The sequence below is a fragment of the Chrysochloris asiatica genome, unplaced genomic scaffold, assembly GCF_000296735.1.
Source record: "Chrysochloris asiatica unplaced genomic scaffold, ChrAsi1.0 scaffold00166, whole genome shotgun sequence".
In the NCBI taxonomy this organism is placed as follows: Eukaryota; Metazoa; Chordata; class Mammalia; order Afrosoricida; family Chrysochloridae; genus Chrysochloris; species Chrysochloris asiatica.
This window is the reverse complement of record NW_006408684.1, coordinates 6,474,717-6,487,010: the sequence shown is the minus strand read 5'-3', so window position 1 is coordinate 6,487,010 and position 12,294 is coordinate 6,474,717. Positions and strand designations below refer to the sequence as shown.

The 12,294-nt window shown below is 41.2% G+C and overlaps 1 pseudogene; it reads right to left on the bottom strand.

Moving 5' to 3' along the window:
* Positions 1 to 2,039: 2,039 nt before the first annotated feature.
* Positions 2,040 to 11,312, bottom strand: LOC102815018 (annotated as a pseudogene).
* Positions 11,313 to 12,294: the final 982 nt, after the last annotated feature.

Genomic DNA, 12,294 nt, shown 5'->3' with positions numbered 1-12,294 from the left:
TGTGATCTTCTGCAAGCAGCTTACTGGGGTGGATGTGAATTTAAACAGTCAGCATCTGCTAGTATAGTGGTTATGAGACGGACTGCCAACCTCAAGGTCAGCAGTTTGAAACTACCAGCAGTTCCACAGGAGAAAGATGAGGGGTTCTGCACGCGTAAAGATATGCAACCTCGGAAACCCTGTGCAGGGTTGCTATGAATTGGAACTGACTCCAAGGTACTTAACAACAACAACATTTTGATAAGCAGTTGAGCACTTCACTATTCCCACCAGCCAGGGACTCCTTAAGTGGGGAGTAGATTTCACTAATTTCTTTCTTGTCACAGGACTAACCTTTGGAGGTTCTCAGAACTAAAATAGAGTAGTCATTCTCTTGCAGTACACTACTGAAAATCATTTAAAAATACTGAGCCACAGAATGAGTGTAAGGAAGGCCAACAAAGTTCTGAATGTTTCTCCTCATGATGCTTCATTTTAAAAATTAAAAAAAAACCAAAAAACTATTTCAACAGCGTTTTTCCTGTCTTAATGTCTTTGCTAAACCTTTCTTGGGCAATCAGGCAGAAAGGAAGTGACATTTCTTGCGGATCTAAGTTTATGGTGTTGAAGTCATACTCATGAGATTATATTGCCATTGATTGAGTAGCACGGTGACAGAAATTTCTTAAGTATTATTGCTCATTTTTAGGTCTTATCTTTCTGTACAGATTCAGAAACCAAGAGTTCATAGGGTTGGAATCCATAGCTCAAGGACCTTTTCTTTGGATTTGCTTAGCTTGGGAGCTCCCAGAAGACTTTAGAACCCTGCACTTAACAGTGTCTGCTAGCCGTGGACAGACATTAAGAAATGTCAGAACAATGAATGGACCCCAAAAGTGGCAAAAGGAGCCTAAGCCCAAATCTAATACCATTAACACATACAGATTGTTGTGAAGTGCCTTGAGTTGATTCTGACCCATAGCTACCCTGAATAGGTTTCTGAGGAGCCAATGGTAAGCTTGAACTGCTGACCTTTCAGTTCAAATGGCTTTGCAGTCTGGTGCATTAACCCACAGCGCCACACCAGGACTCCATATACGGATTGTTGTTATGTGCCATGGAGTCGGTTCCGACTCATAGTGACCCTGTACAGTGTTTCCGAGTCTGTAAATCTTTTACGGGAGGAAGAAGCCTAATCTTTCTCCGGTGGAACAGCTGGTAGTTTCGAACCGCTGACCTTGCGGCACACATACAGATTAGAGAGTCAAAATTGAATAGAGCACCAGCAGAGCGATGAAACATACGCAAATAGAAGAAATAAATTCAGTAATAAAGAACCCTGAGAACCACATAAGTTGGCATCCTGTCCATTCTGAGTTCAAACTGTTGTTCAGATCTGTCTTTCAGTAGTCTGGAAGGATGTTTGCAGTATCTCGGTTTCTAGTCCTCATTTTAAATATTTCTGCTAGAAATTAATGATTTCTTAATTTTTGGCCTTTAAATGTAACTTAAATAACTAAAACTTGGTCTTTATTTAGTGAGCAAACCAGACTAGCTGCCATTGAGTTGACACTGACTCATGGCAACTTCACGTGTGTCAGAGCAGAACCGTGTCCTGCGGGGTTTTCAATGGTTGATTGTTTTCAAATAGATTAGTAGGCTTTCTTTTGAAATGTCTCTGGGTGAACTTGAACCACTAATCATTTAATTACCTTAACTATTTGGCCTCCCAGGGCCTAGAGATTGAAAATGATACTTTCAGTGGCCAACTTTTTCTTTTTTTAAATTAACAAATCCTTTATAAAGCAGCAAGTCACAACATGGAGTATTTTGGCCAAATGAGCCTTTAAAACATAGCTCTTTGGCTGTCTAAGAGAGGTCCAGTGCCTGAGAGGTCTAGAATTGGAGTTTGCTCAGGGGACCTCGACCTTGGTTTGGCACACTTGTCCCTCTCAGAGGCTAACATGAGAGCTGGAGGTGACTGAGCCTGGTGGGCTGTTTCCTCCTCAGAGACTGTCTCCAGGGAGCCCTGCTCAGCCGAGGTTCTGAGCTTGCAGCTGCTACCTGGTGATTTGTAAGTCTTCTGTAATGACACTTAGTTTGTCAAACACTTCATCTTCATCAGATGGTGGGATGGAGAAAAATTGCAGGTTGCCATGATGTGGGTAGCTCAAAAACTCTTTTAGGTGCTGTGGAAGAGAATTACCAGGGGCAAAGATATACTTTGTCTTTTTGTAAATGTACCACATCAAGGCAAAGCCACAGAGCCACCGAGGAGCAGGAAGAAGACCAAGAAAACGGAGACTATGAGGCCGATGGCAACAATCCAGGAGGAGATGGTTTCATTTTTGATTGTTTGCTCACAGATAGGCTGGCTCCACTCCCCACTTTTGTTCTGATAGTGAAGAAATCCTTGAGGTTGAATACAGTAAGTTGTCCATGGCTCCAGATTGCGGAGGACCTCAAAATCATATGGAGTAATCATTTGAAAGTTTTTATCGGTGCCATTTTTCCAGTAGTGCACATTATAAACCATTGCAGTATACATATATTCTTCGTGGTCCATATTTCAAACTCATTTACAACTCTGGGGGATAAGAAATGTATATGTATAGAATCAGCAAGTACTTCTGTTTGCAATTGTGAGGTCCAATAACAGTGTCATCTACAGAAGAAAAGGTGATGTTTACCCAGTCTGAATGCTCATCTGCAAATTCAGTCCTGACTCTCAGGGTGTGGTCACCATACTTGGAAATACTTGAGAAATCGCATTCCATCCAGGCAGTATTCTTGCATTTATCGTGGAAGCTGTTATAACTGACTCCAGGAGGCCGCAGCCCAGCCAGCTGCAGAGAGTCCACTCCATGATCGCGCTAGCCGGGGGCTCTGGCCTCCCTAGCCACTGCTGCCCGGCATCTTCACCCTTGTCTTGCTAATTTTATGATTTCCAGTGAATAACTTTTTTGATATTTTAAGGTTTCCAATAATCTGTTCATCCTACTTCTGCAGGCCCCAAACTTGGTATAGTATTTTTAACTGAGATGTGATCCAGCTAGACATTTGCTTAGATCTTGTAGATCTGGGAGGGAAAAAAACAAACAAACCCTTAAGAGCAACAACTGCTGTTGTTATGTGCCGTGGAGTCAGTTCCGACTCATAGCGACCCTGTACAGGGATTCCAAGGCTGTAAATCTTTACAGGACCGGAAAGCCTCATCTTTCTCCCACGGAACAACTGGTAGTTTCGAACTGCTGTCCCTGAGATTCGCAGCCCGATTCATAACCACTGTGCTACCAGAACTCCTTAAAAGCAGACTAGGCATATAGAAAAACTTGAACCTTCTTATGTCATTCCAATCTAGAAGGGACACATTAAGTGAGCAGTTGGAGCAGGGAGCAAAGAACCACTCAACTTCAGTGAAGGTCTTGTTGGGGTCAATGAGATGCTGCAACATCTTATTGAATTCAAGTTTTAACAGGAATCAAGGAATCACTCGAGAACTTTTTCTTTAAAATTCTGCAAGCTTGGTTTTCTAAGCATAGATGAAGTTTTATATATATACTTTAAAATGTATCGATAATTTAAATATAAACAAGAAATGCCACTGACTTCTTATAAGGATGAGGCCAGCTGATTGGTAAATTTTAGAAGCAGGGTACATAGAATGTCTCCGTTCTTTTTTTATCTCAGAGAACACCTTGCACAAAGATGGGCCTATAAATACAAGCTCAAAAAGTTCAAGGTGAATCATTTAATTTGGATCAAACTTCAGATAAAAATATGCTTCTTTATAAAGTGAGTTTTGTAGTAAAGCTGCAATTCCTCAGAGGAGAGTTGGGTTTGTTTTTTGTTGTTGTTAGGTTGTTTAGAAAATACACAAATGCATTGATTTAAGATGTTCTTTTATTTTGGTATGATAAAAGTTGGAATGCTCTAAGATGTGAGATTTTCTACCTTTGAGGTTTCCAGCATCACCCTGATGATTCATTCATGAGTAGGAAACAAAACTCTCAATGACAAGATTATAATAAATTTTGTTATTTTTTAAAAAGCTTTCCATTATATCCTGCTCGACCAAACAAGGTTTCTAGTGTAGTTGTTGTGGCTTAAATGCATTTTAAATACATTGAGTCATTCACTATGAGACTGTCTTTGTGAACTCAGCAGGTGTAGAAAATCTTCCCAAAATAGGTATGTTTTATATAGCCTTAAAACAAAACTCCTCTTGGAAATGTATTCTTTCCCATAGGATTTCAGATAACTATCTTCTCAATTGCCATAAGTAATTAGTAGACATGGGAAGAACTGAAGTTAAGCCCAACATTTTTTTGTCCCCAGAAAAATCAACGCAGTGTTAGTGACATTCCATTTCTGTTGGACTTTTCTTACTTATTCTCCTAAACCCTAAAGCAGTGGAATGGCAGCCATGGCAAGGTGAGTGGTTGTTGTTAAGTGCCATCAAATTCATTCTGACTCATAGTGACCTTGTACAGAGTTTCCCAGGAGCAGCTGGTAGGTTTGAACCTTTGACCCTGTGGTTCACAGGCCAGTCACGTGGTGGTAAGCACTGACCTTATTGTTGCTGTTAAGTATTGTTGAGTTGGTTCCAAGTCATAGAGACCCTGTATTGAGTTTCCCAGGAGCAGGTGATGGGTTTGAACCACTGACCTTGTGGTTAGGAGTCCAGTGCTTATCCTACAATGCACACCAGGACTCCTTACCAGAGGTGAATTATCAACCCCGGGCTGGGCACAATTTGTGAGGCATTGCATTTGTGGAGGACAAGTAGGACTTTCTTGGTGGCATTGATTTGTTGTTGGATTTAAATATCGAGTTCAATATGCAGGTGTGTAAGTGCAGCATAAATAAAATGGTGTCCTGCTTCCGAGCCAAGGGACCTTCGTCTGGGGAGCTGATATAATTTATGAGAAGCCAGACAGCGGCATAAATATGTGGGGTGCTTTGTCACCAGCCATATGGAATTGGTCAGAGAGATGAGCTTGGAGGAGGGGGAGAAGAGGGAGGGAGAAGTTGAGCTGTGGCCTGAGCTAAATTGGGGCACAGGAACCTGAATTTAGGAAGCCAATCCCAAAACTAATCTGGAGTCGCTCCATATACTGCTCCTTAATTGCCCTTTGTCCCTGGAGAATCCAAGAGAGCGGATGGGATTTTTAAAGTGAATCTTAGGTGGGTTTTTTCACCCCCATCTTCTTTTTTCCTTAATGGAGGAGGGAGGCAGGGCATGGAAGGTTGATGCATCAAGCTGATGGTGACAAGAAGCTGGTGGCTTTTGCTCCACTTCCTGTCCAAGAGACCTGGGAGGGCTGGCAGTGCTGGCGTGGGGCGAATTGAAGGAGCTTCTGAGGTCTAGATGCTAGTAAGGTGTGTGGATGGAAATGGCCACAATGTCCCTCCTGATTGCAGCCCATCAGAAAGTGGATACCACTGTGCCCATCGTGCTGGTAGGAAGTGTATGTGTGCATACATACATGTGTATACACGTTCTTGTGATATATGTGGAAGGGGTAGCATGGGTTTACATTTATTCATCTGGGATGAGAATAGAATTTGCAGGTTTTTTTGTTTTCTTGCTGTCTTCCCACCCTATTTCCAAACTTGAACCTCGAAGACTGCTGGGGTGGGGAGTTGCAGCAGGAGACTCTTCCCTGGCCCCCAGTCAAGGCAGCATTGGGGCTGCTTTAACTGAAGAAGCCCTGGGCAACCAAGAGCAACGGCGTAGAGTTTTAGGCTCCTGTCCTGCTTATTGTCTGCTGGCTGGGTCAGGCAGGTGTGGAGGAGTCCAGTGCTTGCTAAAACAGATAGGTAATCAAGAGAATGAGAATTTCAGATATAGCATGAAATTGGAAAATAATGGATCCCCAAAGTGCAGTTCCCATGAACTCCAAATTACTATGGATTTTCATTACTTTGTTATTGTTGTTGTTGTTGTTGTTATGTGCTGTGGAGTCGGTTCCGACTCATAGCAACCCTGTATAGGGTTTCTGAGATTGAACAAGGAATCAGCTAAAGATGTGAAGAAAAAGGGAGGTGAGTTACTCAATTCATTAAAAGCGAAATCAGTGTTGTAACCTGGTAGGTGGGTTGATGTTTATTTTTTGAGATGTGACCTTTCACAAAGATCTCCCAACTAGAGGGATGAAAGCAGCCATGCTTGCAGGTAAGTATGTGTGTTTGTGCTTGAATGTATGTACGCATCTTGTTTGCAAGTGTACAGATATGATTGTGCATGCATGTGAGTGTAAGTGTGTGAATGTGATTGTGTATAAGCGTGTAACTGTGCCTGAATGTGGCTGTGGGTGTGTAAGTGTGTGTATTCAATTGTGTGGATTGGTATCAGCAGAGGTGGGTGTCAGAAGTCTTTTTGAGCTGCCAGATCTTTCAGGAGCAGTTTGCCAATAAACGTAACAATCATACCATATTCCCCAGGGTTCCCCTTGCTTGACGACTGGCTCCCCTCCACAGCTCAGGAGCCAGGGATGAGGGGAAGAGGAGGATCCCATTCTTCTGAAGGCAGTGTCTGTATCTGAGGGCCAGGTTTGGGTGTGTGGTGGGGCTGTGTGGGGCATCAGAGCCTGGAGGCTGGAAAGGGCTGGGATGGGGCCGGGGCTAGCTGTGATGCTGGGCCTCTGGACCACCCTGCCTCAGTACCACCCCTAGCCAGCTGTGACTGGTATAGTGACCCCAACACCCATGAAGCCAGGAGAAGGAAGGTCAGTAATTTACATTCTAAAGAGGAGAGCTGTATCCCGCCCCCCGCCCGACCTTTCCTGGAATTATATTCTCTGTAATTTTATAAATTAACATAAACATGTTAATAAAAATGTTAGGTGTTGAGTGTGCTGGAGAAAAGGGCTCAGGAAGGGATTTTTTAAAAACCTTTTGTACAAATTTTTTTATAAAGGTGACAAAGCTGGTATTTGGAAAGGAGCCTAGACAATCTGTCTTTTGTGGTCCCCAGCAAAGATTTGCAGAGCTAGGGGACCCGCCAATATGAACACAGTTTAACTGTTGTCAAAGTGTCATCGAGTCGGTTCCAACTCACTGTCTCTGAGACTGTAAATTTTCGCAGGAGCAGGAAGTCTCATCTTTCTTCCGCAGAATGACTGGTGGCCTCGAACCGCTGACACGTGGTTCACAGCCCAGTGCTTATCCTAGACCTATGAAGTCACTGCGATTGTCGTTGAGGAAAAGCAAAATGATATTGGCTGGGTCCTGATGAAAGTTGATTCAAATTGTATAACCCTCCGAGTTATTAAGCGACAAAGAACATTTGGGGCACATAATTTCAGGATAGAAAACCCAGTTGGAATTTACAATAGCAACAGATACAGGAAGTAATGGAGAAGCAATTCAGGTCTGTTCTGACAGCCAGGAGACAGGGGGTGATAGAAGAAAAGAGTGTAAAGAAATGTTGAGAAGAGAGCACTGCCAGATTTTCTAATAGGTCATTAAATATTTTAAAATATTTATATTTAGTGTAAAGTGATTATTTTTCCCCCTGTTGTTTTATCTTTAATAAATGGAAAATAGGAAGGGAAATCCATTAACTTTCTACTTACATTTTTCTGAAGAAAGTTATTTACATTCTTAAAGTGAACATTCCAGCAAATTGGTTAAAAAAAAAGCAAAAAAAAAAAAAAACAAACCCCTCTGTTATGTTTTAAGTATCTATTCTTAAAAAAAAAAAAAGCTCTCTTTTTAAAAAGTAAAATATGAGCAGAATAAAAGAGAATCAATTTTATTGTGATATTCAGAGTCTTCTTTCTCTGGGGTTAAATTGATGTACATTTACTTAAAGTCTCTGGGTTCTGGCTGCACCTGCCTTTGCATCATTATTCTGTCCAATAAAAGGGCTCTTTTAACCACCCACTTCTACAGATGTTTCTAAAAAACTATGCTCTTGGTCCTTTTTTCTTCTTCTTTCTTATTTATTCTCTTTCTATTTTGCTGTCCAAGTTCTCTCTTTCTTGACACTTCCTCATTCCTCTACTGATTATTAAGTGTTTTAAGAGCAGAAGCCACCCCATTTCATTGTAAAATGTTCTTGCATAACCACAGAGCTGTACAAACTAACCTCAAGCTATTGTCTAAACAGTGTCTAAATCAGACTGATTCAGTGAATGTTTGACAAAATGATACATCTAGGCCCAAGATTGTCTCACTTTTCAAACAACGTTTAGGCTATCCTTCTGTGACCTTTCCACAGTTGACACCAACATTCATTTAAACTTAATGGTACTTGAATACAAAATATCGTGTGAGAGCCCAGCACCCCTTAGAAAAATCTGTCTCAGATGTTTCTCATGAAATCATGTGCTCCTTGTGAGTTATCAGTCTCAGCAGCAAGTTGTAGCCAATCACAGTGGTTCTTTTTTTAAATCCAAGGTTTTAAATCTGAAAAATGTACATGCATACCCACCTTCATGTCACTTTGTCCTACACACACACACACAAACAAATACAAACACACAACCTATTATTATCAGTGGAAGCTGGAGAGAAATCTAGGTTCAAAGTCAGGATCAGCTAGTTTGTCCCCAAATCCAAACCAAACTTATTCTCATCAAGTTGATTCTGAATCATTAATACTCTATAGGTGCCCCAGACTAAATGTTTATGGAAGCAGGCTGCCTCATCTTTCTCCCTCAGAGAAACTGGTGAATTTGAGCTACCAGCCTGTTTTCAGCTGTTTGAACTGCAGCCTAACACGTGTCACCAGGCTTGTGCCTAGTAAGACCTTAAAGAGTTCATGCATTTTACTTTGCTCTTCAATCCTTTCTTGAATAAGGCTGATAATTTTCTTAACTTTCTCCAGATTACTTTGGGGCTTAATCTGAACAAATTGAAAAGTAGACCAGTGTTACTACTCAGTCTTTCCTAGCTGCTCAGTGTATCTTCTAGTCCTATCCAGTGATTATATTTTACTAAGGTTCTAGCTGGAACTATTTTGGTAGCTGTTGGGCAAAGGTGATGCCTTACCATTGATTCTTGACAGAAACACCTATCAGAGCTGTTGGGTCAATGACTCATCCTTCTTTTTGGAAAAAATCTTCACATTTTTTTGGTTAGTGAAAATGGGTAGTAACATAGGTCTTTTGTAAAAGCAAAGTGGCATAAAGTAGACTTTCATAAAGCAGAGGATACTTGTAATAAGCATTCAACAAGTAGTTAGCAACATCTACGGGCAATGAAGCACTGTAGGATGGTGTGGTGCTGTAGGATCGGTCCTGGATTGTGAACCACAAGGTCAGCAATTCAAACCCACCAGCTGCTCCTTGCAAGCCCTGTACAGGGTCTTTATGAGGACAGCAGACTCAACAGCACTTTAACAAAAACAGCCCATGCAGTCTAGTCCTGGTGTGGCACTATAGGGTAAGCACTGTGCCACAAGATTGCTTTGAACGTGAAGGCCAGCGGTTCAGACCCACCAGCCACTCTTGGGAAACCTTATGCTAGGGGTCAGAACCAACTTGATGGCACTTAACAACAACAACAACAACAACAACAACATGCAGCAGAGCTCAGTGCTAGGTATGTGTTATTATCATTGTTCTTAAGTGCCATCGAATCAGTTCTGACCCATAGCAGCCCTGTGTAGGGTTCCGAGGAGTGGCTGGTGAGCTTGAACTGCCAACCTTGTGGTTCAAATCAGCTTTGCAGTCCAGCACATTAACCCACAATATCACACCAGGATTCCACTAGGGGTACAGCAGGAACCAAAAGGTACAAATTTCTGCATCTGTGCAACTTACATTTCTTAAAAAGAGCAAACAAAATAAAGGTGGTGACAAGTGCTAAGGAGAAACGCAAAGGAAGGACCATGAAGTGATGGAGAATGAATCATTTCATAAAGAGAGGCAGGCCATGGAACATTTTTCAATAACCTGACATGAGAGAACTGAGTGAAGAATGGAACAGAGTCACGAGAGTATCTGCAAGAAGATAGTAGTCATGTTCTGGCAGAAAGTTCTACACTGCTGTTGAGTTACAGACTATGACAGGAAGAAGGAAGATCAATCCTGACATGCTTCCTTTATATGTTTCATTGTACAGTTTAGGAAAGTGAGACTAAAATAAGAATAGGTTTATGTTCAAGGTTGGGTTCACATTAGGGAAAAAGCAAGGCAAGAAAGAGAATCTAACAAAATATTTAACAAAATGCATAGTAAAGCAGTGGGAGGGTATGGTACAGTCATGAATATTTACTTGAATATTCTGTATTTCATATAATGCTGCAAGAATGTAATATTAAATGAGGAGGCTTCAAAAGTTCATGGAAAAATGGAATGAAAAGATAATGGACTATTACCAATAACTTTTTGAAGCCCCCTTTCATTTCTTCTTCTTACTAACCATAAATGTTATTTTATAAAGTTAGATAATGTGTTAGTTCATATCATAGCCTCAAATTGAGCCTCAGGGTTGTAGAAAAGCTCCTGGGAAAATTCCTTCTCAAATGTTTAAATGCAATGAATGCCCTAAAACCACAGGTCTGAGAAGCTTTAGGACCTCTACTTCTATCACCTTATTTTAGACCTTAGTTTCCAGGGAGAATGACAGCAGGCTCACACCCTGGGTCTAAGAAGAATTGGTTAACAGAGCATTACAGAAAGCCGGTGAGTATCTCTTTCACTTGTGGTGAGGAAGGAAGCAATTACATTATTCTTCTCAGAAGTATTTGTAGTTGTAAAGATCTTCTCCAATTACTCTTTATAAATTTAATGTTTTCACTCTCCCGTATTCTTCTATTAAAGATTCTATAACAATTGGTATTTGTAGACTAGCCTGTGCTGTTGGTTAAGATTGTTAGCTTCATAAAGACATAGCTTTATCGACTTCCTTTTCATTATTCCCTAACCTTTGTCAAGTACTTAGGAAGTGCCTTTTGAATAAATGGAATCTTACCCATGGAGATAATGATGACTTTGCATTATCAAAAGCTATTCTTTTGTTCATTAAATTAGAAACTATTGTGAGCTGGAAGGCAGCGCTTATGCCAAAGGGCCATTCTAAGACTTTTAAGTTACTTAACATAGCAGATGACGGATTCTTCTTTAGTGAGAGCCAAGTCCCATCCATGCCAATATAATGCTATAGTGGGAACTGATCACTACTTCCAAATGTAGCATGAGAAGTCCTGTCCTCTTATGCAAGGAGATTAAGGTACAGTGAGTTTTATTTTCTCAAGACCTGAGCTGCAGAGGTTTTTTTGCTTTAGCAGCAATTGTCTCATAGTAGTGACTCTTTAGGACCAGGAGAGAAATAATGGAGCATTACTACATTAGGCTGTAACTTACTGAGAGCACAGACATGTCTGAAAGAGTTTTCACAGCTTCCAGATATGTAATTACCTCACTGAGATAATCTGGAGTGTTTGTAAATATGTTGCATGGCGTGTGGGGTAAAGAAATTAACTCTACTCAGAGTGAGATGACCTTTGTCCTTGGTTTCTGCAAAACAACCAAAGCTTTGAACCAGTTTTTCCTGGTTTAGTCATGTCCAGTAAAGCAAAATTGAATCAGATTAAAAGTTTTTAAATGTGGTGAAGCAGAATCTGACTGAAACAGGAAAAAGTACAGGTAGAAATCCTAGAAGGGGAGACTCACAGGAGGCATTGTAAACCTATTCAGGAGCCTAAAGAGGAATAGATTACTATCAGGACTCTGGAGAGCAGCACACATTCAAAACAGCATAATCGGCTGCCATCTTTGAGCAGGTCATGGTTGTTTCCAACTCTGCTGATTCGGAGATTTAGTTACTTGTTATAGCCATGCTGTCCTTGTTTTCTATGAGAGTAATTAAGTGTCTGGCAAGGTGTCAACCTGTAATTCTGGTTATCATTCTAATTTACCCACAGTTTACAAATTCTGGTCTGTTCTGGTTTCACTCTGTTAGCCATGACTGAACTGCGAAAAAAGGGCTCATATTCCTGGAAACAACTCTTGGAGTAATTGGGGTGCCTTGGTCTAGAACTGCCAAACCACACCGAGAATTTGTGCTAACAAATGATAGCTGGTCAGACCACAACAGACTTATCTGGGAAGCAGAACTCAACTAGCTCAGAAGGCAAGATTTAGTCTATCATATATGTCGTGCTGCAGGGTAATGAACTGGACTGAGACATCAGTTTGAACCACGTAGTAGGTAGTTCAAACCCACCACCCACTCCTCGGAAACCCTAGACAGAGTTGCTATGAGTCAGAACCAACTCAATGGCGCTTAACAACAGCAACATAGGGCTGGCCATAAAAGCATAAACATGGAGACTCAGAGAAATTCCTAGCTGGTGAAGTA